Genomic DNA, 10,855 nt, shown 5'->3' on the forward strand with positions numbered 1-10,855 from the left:
GCTGGGGCAGCGCAACCGACGCAGCGTGACTGACCGCGAACGACGCTCGCCCGCACGCCGATAACGTCGGACTATAAACGTGCCTTAAGTCACATGTGATACTGTTTCACAAATGCAACTCTACTGAGAATTGAACAGAAATATTGTTAACCAAACAAATCAAAATACTTTTAGTTTTTGGATCAGTCGGTACTAGGGATGGTAAAATTTCCGGAAATTTGGAGTGGCACAAAAAGAACCGTTTTCCCTTGTTTTTTTAACCAAATTTTGAAAATTTAGCAAAACTTGAAACTCCACTAACAAAAACGTGACAGTGACTTTACCGTATACGCTGAAGAGGATGAAGGCGAAAGCCTGCGGGCTCACGAGACGTTCATTATTTTACTTGACATTTTCGTTCCATTGCGTCGTTACTTCTTATTACTGTACCTCAATTAATTCCGCCCTAATTAACAGCAAAGGTCCCGGGTTCGACTTCCACCGAAGGTCATGGGTTCGAGTGCCTTAGGTAAGTATAAATTAATTAAATGTTTATATATACGTGGTATTTTGTTTCCTCGCGTCCTTCTTTTATTCACGCTGTTCAAACTCAGTTCCAAATAATTGTATTTTTGCTACCACGTGCTGCTTCATTAATTCCATTCATCATTGTAATATTTTCATATTTCTTATGTATTTTTTTCATATCCCCGTCGTATCTGGTTTTTCTAGACATCAGCTTTTTAGTTCGCGGGAATGCCACCACGTGGCGTAGTGACTTTAAACTTTTCAAACTTCCGGCAGTGACGTAGTGATGACGTCAACGAAGCAAAAATAAAACTAAAAGCTATCCTTGCGCATTGAAATTCGCCACAAAGCGTGTCCCGCCGGCGTTATGAATATTCGTAATAAAGAGTGGCCGCTAGTTGGCAGTTAATTACTTGGCATCCTAAGAACGTTAAGTCGCGACGAGACAAACGCAGCGGTGATTGATTCCGGGCTTTTGGGAGGCTTCCCAAAAGGCAGCGATGTTTCTTTTTTCTTTTTCTTTTTTTGAATACTGCGAAATCAACGGGCTAGAATAATCGTCGGAAGCACTTCCGGAAGCTTTAGCTCGGGCCTAACTACGATGTTTGGCCTCCTCCTCATGATGGAATTTGTCGAGGGAACAAATACATGAATAATAATAAGAATAACTGCACTGCAGTTGCCAAAGATGCTGCAAACTAATTTTAGAACGCTACGCACTGCCAAGGCAAGTAAAATGCGTATTTTTCATCAAAAAATATGCTCGTATGGCCCAAAAGTTGTGCCCGAAAAAAATTGATATCAATGCTTTTTTTTTGTCTTTTTAATATGTAAAGAAAATATCACATGAACTATAGAACTATATCAGTTCGAAACCAGCAAAGCAGTGTATGCCGCTGATGTGAATAATGTAAAGACCATGAAATGAAGAAGTTGAGGACAAATATTTTAATGAAACTTTGTCATTCAAGAATCTTGTTTACATTTCGTACATATTGCGCGGGAGAAGCTGTCACCGGTTGTGTATTGTCAGTAATTACACCGAAATTATAGTCGCAACAGAGAGCACACATAAAAAGCAGTAGTTCTGGAAAATATATGAGGGCGAGTCAAATGAAAGTGCACCAATGCGAATGTATGACAAACGGGGCACTTTTTAAAAGTAGTCTCCATGAGCTTTGAGACATTTTTCCCACTGACTAACGATTCGGGTGATTCCCGTATCATAAAGCTCGTTGGGTCGCTGCTTCAAAAAGTCTGTAACTGAATCTTCACGTCATCGTTCGACACGAATCTGGCTCCCTTGAGCTGTTTCTTCAATTGCCCCAAATTGTGGAAGTCTCAAGCCGACAGCTAGGGCTGGCCTGTATGGCGGACGTTGCAGAGCTTCCCACCTGAACTTTGCCAATTTAGTGTTAACCACATCAACGACGTGGGGACGGGCGTTGTCGTGTCAACAAGATGATCCAATTAATCAATTTTCCACGTCGTTTGTTCTTGATTGCGACAAGCAGTCGATCCGGTATTTCACAACACCGGAAACGATTGGTAGTATCTCCAGGTTTAGCAAATTCGATCAGTAATGGCTCCTGACCATCGAAAAAGAAGTCAACAACACCTTTCTGACGGCCTTTGCTTTCTTTGGGGGTGGCGAGTTCGAATGTTTCCACTGTCAGCATTGCCATCGTGTTTCAGGCTCGCAATATTGACACCATGATTCATCCCCGGTGACAATTGCAGACAAGAAGTCGTCACCCTCATTGTGATACTGGATCATATGAGTCAAGGCAGCGCCAAACCTCTCTGTCTTCTGGCGGAGGTTGAAATTCTCGGGCATCCATTGCGCACACAAGAGCCGATAACTGAGATATTCATGAATTACGGTGTGACCGAAACCATGACTGATGTTCATACGCTCTGCCAATTCATCGATGCTTATCCTCCATTCATGTTTAATCAGCTCATCAACCTTTGTAATTGCGTTAGGGGTGATTGCACGGTGACTGTGGCCCGTTCTTGGATGGTCTTTGCGACTTTCACGTCTTTCCTTGAACCGTTTGCTCCAACGCTTCACGGTAGTCAATAAAATACAATGTTTAACGTACACGGCCACAATACGGCAACTAATTTCTTTTTGGGAAGCACATTCAGCGTCCATTATGTCATGCAACCATGTTCAACCCAGCGTATGAGAGCATTAAAGAACATTTATTCTTACACCTAATTTTCTAACTGAGGGATGCCTGTGTGCTACGCGCATGCCTCGCAGATAATGAACCGAACCATTATTGCGCGGCGTGGGTTGGTTCATTTTTATTTGACTCACCCTAGCACATTAGAAATGCGAAGATACAATAGTATATACAAATGCGAAAATGCAGCTTAATAAAGGGCAGAAAGGTGTCACAGGAAACGACGTTCACTGCCTGTTTACACAAAACCTCGCAACAAGATATGTAAATATATGTAAAGTCTCCAATAAATCTACATATCTAAGAAAAAGTCAGTGTATATAATGCGTCAAAATATGGAAATAAATATGTTGGGCAATAACAGATTCCCAGATCACAGAATCCTAAGGACCGCCCACCCCCCGGCCTCCCTCAACTGGCCCGATGTATCGCGCGCGGCGGAAGGCGGCGCGCTTCCTCGCCGCTTTTCTCCCTTGCGCACAGGAGACTGAGCCACCATCGTCGGGTCACCCATGTCACCCTCCCCCTACGCTTTCACACGCACATTCAGCATGCGGCGCGCGGTCACAATGTTGTCGCCCTTGGACTTAATACGGAACATGACGTAGACGGCAGGAATGCGCCTGGAGTATCCATTTAATTGCTATCGCAATAATAAAATAAGAAAATCCGTCAACTGAAGCGTCATGACATGAATGTTGTTGCGCAGGTGAAAAAAAATGCTGATATTCTTTTCTGAGACATGACGCCACAAAGGAACCACCGCAACGCATCGTCTCATCGGACCTCGCTGCTTACTTTGTCAACTTGTCTGATAGTGTGTTGATTTGGTTTGTCTCGTTGTATGGTTCAATGTACGACTTAAGAAAATTAATGCACCTTTGGCATCAAATGTTTATAGCGATACTAAATACAAAAAGTTCCGGAATTCAAAATCTAAAGCAAGTCATTGGAAATGTCAATGCCCCTTTCGCATCAAAAGTTTATGAGAAATTTATTCCCATAAAGTTTCGGAAGTGAAATCCATGCGCTCCGTTGATTACACGGCCTCCGGGAGATGCCGCGACGAGCCCGCTCGCCATCAAAACGTCATTGAAACTTAGCGGTTGGATGCGGCTCCTTGGGCGTTATCAGACTTCCGGTGCATGGGCGTTGCCGCGACATTGAGCCCGAGTTTGCAATGTTCACGCTGAAATGTTTTTTTCGAGATCGAAAAGGACATTCTAGACAAAATCCGGAATGATTTCCGGCGCAGGGGGTTGTTTTTGTTGGCGATGCATGACTGCGCGAAAAATTTTGGAGGAGTGGAGCTGAAGCCCCATAAGCACCCCCCCCCCCTGGCTACGCCACTGGGCATGACATATGCGGTACTTGCATTGTCGAAGCCCTGCCTTGTCACGGTTACTCATATGCGTGAAAGATGGCTCCTATTTAAGATTATTGCGCAAGATTATACATCCAGAATTCTGTTCGCGATATTGTCTACCATGTTGCCGTTCTGCCTTTATAATATAGCCGCAATGTAGACTAGCAGTTACTGAACGCCAAAAAGGCTGCTCACGTACTCAAAAGCCTCGAGCACAACTCCTCACACTTAACTGCATTCAAGAGTTGTGCGTCTGCCGACGAAAACATTAAGGAATGTTGGTAATACGTGGAAGGTGACAGTCGACACTAGACACTTTGTTCGCATTCTCATTTTGCGGAAATCGGTATCAGCTATCGAAGAATGACACCGTAGAGTGCATTGTAACTAATGTGATGGGGTTCGGGTCTCAATTTTCAGACCTATGCCTCACCCTATAAAGATTCACCCTGCAAGACGGATGACTAAGCATCTCACTTATATGTGTAGTCAACAGATAGATGCCGGACGCTGGCGTCCGCCATAGGACATACTAGACCTCTCTTCAACACTTGCCAACATTCTCCCCCTATTTGGTACCATCGGATTTCAACTCAACTCTTTCAACAGCCCATTTATTTGTCCCGAAATTTGGCCTTCCTGCCAACGCACGTTATGGTATTTTTTATCTTTGAGTTACCTCTACATTCACATTATTGCTATCCTCAGATTTCCATCCATTTAACCTGTCCCAAGATGCCGGTATTTTTCTCGGCCTCTGTTCATATTTTGGATGATTTTTAATAGATGTTGAAAGCATAGCGCGGTCCCTGTGAGGATTGGGAGGCCAATCCCATCGCTCGTAATCAGTTGTCAAGAATGGAGTCGGGCATGAAGTAGAGGGTAGCTGTCCCATGCCGTCGTCCAACTTATCCACGCTGAGGATGCTGTTGAAGGGAAGGACCGCTTCTCATCGAGGACGATGAATATGGGTTTATTTACAGTATCTACATCAGGACGTTGCAGTTCATCAGTCTAGCATGACTGCGAGAGAAAGTACACTGAGCAGCCGCACAAGAGCGGTTTATATACACTCGGTCCTCCCTCGATCCCTGGGTGAGGGAAACGTTCAAGCAGTAGACGAGCCGCCTCTCTGCCAGAGGGACACACACACACTCACACACACACTCCCGCACAGGTTCACGGCCCCCACCGACGTCAGACGGTCTTCGCAGAGCTCGGGGCTTACGTCAGGAAAGGCGCATTCTATTCCCCGAGCTGACCCCCGCAGCGCGGCTGCCGGTTGTCCATTCTCTTGCGTCTTGAACGGCGTGTGGGAAGGGGGCTCCAACTACGTTCCCTCGGGCACTCCCACGCTCGCAGCAGACTAGGACGGCGGTGGCGTGTTCAGTCATAAAGCCTAGCTCGTCAAACTCATCTTGACTCCCGCGACGGAGAGGCGAGGACGCGGCATTGTCCTCCGCACACAGTAGATTTAGGGACGCCGTTTGGCTAGAGCGTAACGGTGACTTTCCAAGAAAAGTTGACGCCGCTGTCGCAACTGGCTGGGAAAACTTGCACATCAGCAGGCCGATCTTAACACCCCCTGACTCTGCTGCTCAAAAAGTCATTTTATTTTCCTGAGGCCGTCTGCAAGCTTTTGTCTTCTTGCCGTTCATCAACTTCCTGAATTCCCTATCAATTGTAGCCCATTTTGATGACTACATTTCCACGAAAGTCGGCAATCACGCAACGTCCATTCGATTGAAGTCGTTTAAACCAAATGTACCGTGGACACGATAGCCGCTTTTTCCCACTTCGAATATAAGTATTTCATTAATGAACGTGATCGTTAACCGTATAACTTCAGTCTAGAAAATTATGCGGACGCCTAGCACTGTGGTAATCGAGGTAAGTGAAGCTATCAGTGCTGTTTGCTGTGATAGGCAATATCTAGCGATGATGTTGACTACGAATGTTTCATTTCTTCAGCGTTTGTTGCAATACGAGAGAAGTGAGTTGATGATAAATGTTACCTTGCGTTTACCACTGCTGTTTGTCTTCGTAGTACACAGAACATACCGGGAGACGTGTTTGCTTGAGGCGTTATTGTGCGCCATTGCTTATAACCTATGGGAGGCTTGAGCATTGTCATTGCCTCACATGGCACATCGCATCGGGGCAGAAGTGTTACCAGGATCACTGCGTTTTGTCTCTTGCGGATTGTCTTCTACAACATGTCCGTCACATGTCTTTTGCAATAATCGACCTGCAATTTTAATTATTCGCGAAAAGCCGCTCACGCTTTTGAAAATGCGCCAGCTTCGTACCACGGCCGCTTGGAGCGCTAGTTGGTGCGTGTCTAGAAAAGCTGAATATGTGCAGAGTTCATGGGCACTCTCGACGGCGAGCGCGCGTCCCCGGTTCTTCTTTTCCTTCTGTCCTTCTTTTTCACGGCGCTGGTTGTTCCAAGCTTGCTTATGAGCTTCTTTATGCGGCTAGGACTCCAAAATAAACAAAATTAGAACATCCGCTTTCCTGGCGAAAATCGCGATTTTAGCACCGCATCCCTCCTGGGCGACAGGAGTGGTGGCCTCCGAAATCTGACACCCACTTTGAGATTCTGTGTGCGCTTCAGGAGAAAGGGCGAAAAAATCTGAACAAGTTACAAAGTGCCAAAGGTTAACAATAACATAGTAGATAGAGCGGCCGCTCCCTACTTCAGATAGAGGCGGGGGCACGACTTCCATGCCCCATGGTTGGCGCGGTGATGCTAAAGTTGACTCAAGTTCCTTCGGCCTCCTACGGTCTCTCTGCGCTCTCGCCATCTTTCATCCCCCGCTGCGCTCCGCGTTGGCTCTTTCATCCATCGCTGTGTCGTTCACTCGGTTACACCGACGCCGACGCTCAGCGCAGGAACGGACGCCTCAGAACTGCGCTCGAAAGCACCCGGTATATCATACCCAAAGGTGTAACTGTCCAGATGGCGAGTAAATGTGATGTGAAATTGTTTGCAACATCGGCCACAGCAAGCTAATGGACGACCAATTGTGCAGTTTGCATAATTATTTTGTGGTGCCTCATGCGTCAAGGGGCAGAATCAACTTGTTCATGTATCCATCTTAATACATCAACACATCTTTTCTCTATTTACAGCTGCTGCGGTAGCCCATGAATGCAAATAGGAAAAGTGTTCGGGAAATATTTGGGGGCACCTTAACGAAACCGATCAGTCAAAATCAAGAGCCGTCCACAACAGCGTCTCTCATAGCCACTGTGCGACGTTCAGGCGCCGAGTCTCAAGAACAAACACAGAATGCGTTCCGACTGAAGAAAAGCTGCCGCGGAGTGCTTCTGACGATTAACCTACCCCGACGTGGTGGCTTAGCGGCTGTGGCATTGTGCTGCCGAGTACAAGGTAGAGGGATTGAATCCCGGCGGCCGCATTTCGATGGGGGCGAAAAGCAAAACCGCACGCGTCCCGTGCATTGGGGAAACCTTAAAGACCGCCAGATGGTCGAGATTATTCCGGAGTCCCCCACTACGGCGTCCGTCATAACCAAATCCTAGCACGTTGACTTCATAGTGTTAAAAAAAAGCCACGATTGCCATTCGGGAAGCCTCTGGAAAGCGCGGACTCACTCACCGCTGTGTTTGCAGTGTCGCGACTACACGTATCTACGGGTGATAATTGATTTTAGTTGACGAGCGGCTAGTTTTTCAGCGGAGCTGCTATACGCTAGGTTCTCCCAGTTTATGAGCGTAGGCAAAAGACATGGCGACGACCCCACAGCTAAATCAGCTGATGCATAAAGCGAAACCATATCGCCGGGTATGCCCCAGCTGCGTTTAATCGCAAGAAGCGTCAAAGTGCATTGTGCTAAAAAAATGTCGTAACAAAGTAAAACCAGAATAGACAGTGTTTGTATGGATTACGGTTTGACGTCACGGGCTGTGTATGCAAACCACCTAACCGTATACCTTAGTTCCCTCCCACCCGTGCAGTGGGCAGACCGCCTGCGGTGAGGACTACACTCTAGCACGAGGTCGCGGGATCGAATCCCGGCCGCGGCGGCCGCATTTCGATGGGGGCGATATGCGAAAACACCCGTGTACTTACATTTAGGTGCACGTCAAAGAACTCCAGGTGGTCCAAATTTCCGGAGTCCTCCACTGCGGCGTGCTTCATAATCAGAAAGTGGTTTTGGCACGTAAAACCCCATAATTAAGTACTATATACGGAAGAACAGCGTACGTACGAAGAACACTGCCGTGAACAGAAGCGAGAGTGTGCACGGCGACGGTGGGTGGACACGTAACACGGACGAAGATCGTGCCGCGAACGCCAAGCGTATGCACCTTTGGTTGGATCACCCCCACGGACTCCCCTCACATCGTAACTGTGGTTGATCTCAACATAGGCGTGTTTGGCCCAGACGGAAAGTGATTCGTAGCGCTTCTCTTGGAAAGCTTCGGCATTCACCGTTACACAAACATCAGTGCGCCCATGACACGTCATTGGGCTTGACCTCACATTGCCCAAGAACCTTCCTAGTGTCGCCACAGAGCCACTAGCCGTATACCATAGCGATCATAAAGCGATAGTCACCTTCGTGACCAAATATAACATTCAAAAAAGCAAACAAAAGAACGTTAAGAATAAGAAAAAGCATTTAGTAAGCAACCGAATGAAACAAATCGTGAAAAACGAAATTAATTGTTGTGTCTTATGTTGAATCAACATATTTATTATCACCATACTAATTACCATATATACAGCTGCGCTGGTCATCCACCTTCACATTGTGTAATGACTCTGAATTTTTTCGTCATGAACAGTGATAACGCCGGTGGCACAAGCTTTTTGGTGAAGTTCAGTGCGCAGGGGTAACTTTAATTTTTATGTTTGTTTAGTTTACATCATCACTACGTCACCACGGGAAGTTTGAAAATTTTAAGCTCAATACGCCACGCGGTGGCACACACGCACATAGAAAAACTGGATATGTATCGGGTGGAAACCGCCTAGTAGATATTGGAAGAGGCACTAATCAGAGTCACACTAAATTAACATCATGGCTCAAAGCACACAACGACCACATTGTGAATTGCAAGATAAATCATCAATTATTCAGCAGTGAGATTCGGCTGCAAAGGGGCAAGGCAGCGATAAGTCCTCGTTCATCCATCTCCTTTGCAATATTATGAACCACCGAACCTGCAGCTATGTGCAGGGAAAGCAAGACCGATAACAGGCGGGCAAAACAGATCACAGTTAAGCGCTGACGGTAAAGTCATCGCTTGCTTGTGATTGCCTGTGATTTTTTTCGGCGACATCGGGTTTATCCATGGTTCTGGCTGTTCTCACGGCACGTTGTTCTTCTCCTAAATTATGCGTACTACTGCCGGCAATATGTTTCATGTGATACGATCAAAATTTCTGTTGTGAATGGGCACTCTTTTCAGCCCTTTGTGAACTAACGTGTGCGGTGGCGCTTTAATCATGAAGGACGTCAACTCGCTTGGATAACTTGTCATGTTTCCAAGACAAACACATTTCATTGGTGGCGCTTGCCCTACATTTACACTGCGTGAACTACTCCAAGTTTGCGGCGCATCTTCTTCATAAACTGTCGAATGAGGCGACTTCATCGCATCAGAGTGAGCAAGAATCCTTCATGGTTTTTTACGTGCCGCTCTCAACGTCGCGCAGCATGAACTCCCTCAGCAGGCAGTTTCTAACCGAATATTTTGAAAGTGTAGCCCCTGGGCGAATTAACGAGATCAGGATCAACGCTCGCAAGAACATCCTGACAATAGATGTGACAAATTCCGCAATACTTGAGAAGTTAAAGACCATTCCAAAGTTAAGCGCAATCACCGTCCGCTCATTTATTACTTACGGGAAGGAGACAACAACTGGAGTGATTTCCGACGTGGAGCTTGAAATCAAGCATGCGGACCTCAAGAGTCTTTTGAGGTCATTGGTGCGAATTCTTGAGATTCACAGCTTGGGGCACTCCCGATGTATGAAGTTAACGTTTGCTTCTTTGACATTACCAGCGTCTGTCAAAGTGGGCTACGTTATACACCGAGTACGACCATTCGTTCCGAGGCCTACTCAGTGCCGGAAATGTCACAAGATAGGACACGTGAGCGCTGTTTGTAGAAGCAAAGCCACCTGCTCGCGTTGCGGCGGAGACCATGATACCACCGACTGTGAGGCATCCTCATTTAAATGTCCCAACTATATATACTGGCTCTCACGAAGTGACTTCGAAGGAATGCCCGAAGATGAAACAGGAGGTTCATGTTCTTCGAAAAATGGCAAGAGACCAATCCTCACGTAAAGAGGCTGCTCAATCTGTTTGCCAAAGTGAACAACGCTCGCGACAGAAGCATCACAAAACCACTTCAGGAGAACTACCTAGCGTGGCACAGGTACCACGACAACCTCTGCGTGTGCGTGCATCGAGGACGGTAACGGCGCCTGCTGATAGTTCAAGGTCGACGAGAGCACGCGGCAAACATTCACCTCCACCGGCTGATACAGACACGGAATGGCATTTGCTGCCCTCCAGGCCCACGGTCATGCCGGCGGGCACTAGCGGTCCTCTGCGCCATGAAGCCAAGAATTATAGGGCCAATGAAACTGGTGACACTACAGGCAAGCAAGGAGATGAACAGAATGACAAGGAAAGTGTACAAAAAATCGTGAAGCACCTAGTAGAATCAATGCGCGTGATTCTCGGTGGTCTCGAGACTCCGGACGCTAAACGTGCCCTACAAGTGCTCGCCGTGCTAGAGCCGC

This window comes from Dermacentor albipictus, unplaced genomic scaffold (assembly GCF_038994185.2).
Source record: "Dermacentor albipictus isolate Rhodes 1998 colony unplaced genomic scaffold, USDA_Dalb.pri_finalv2 scaffold_24, whole genome shotgun sequence".
In the NCBI taxonomy this organism is placed as follows: Eukaryota; Metazoa; Arthropoda; class Arachnida; order Ixodida; family Ixodidae; genus Dermacentor; species Dermacentor albipictus.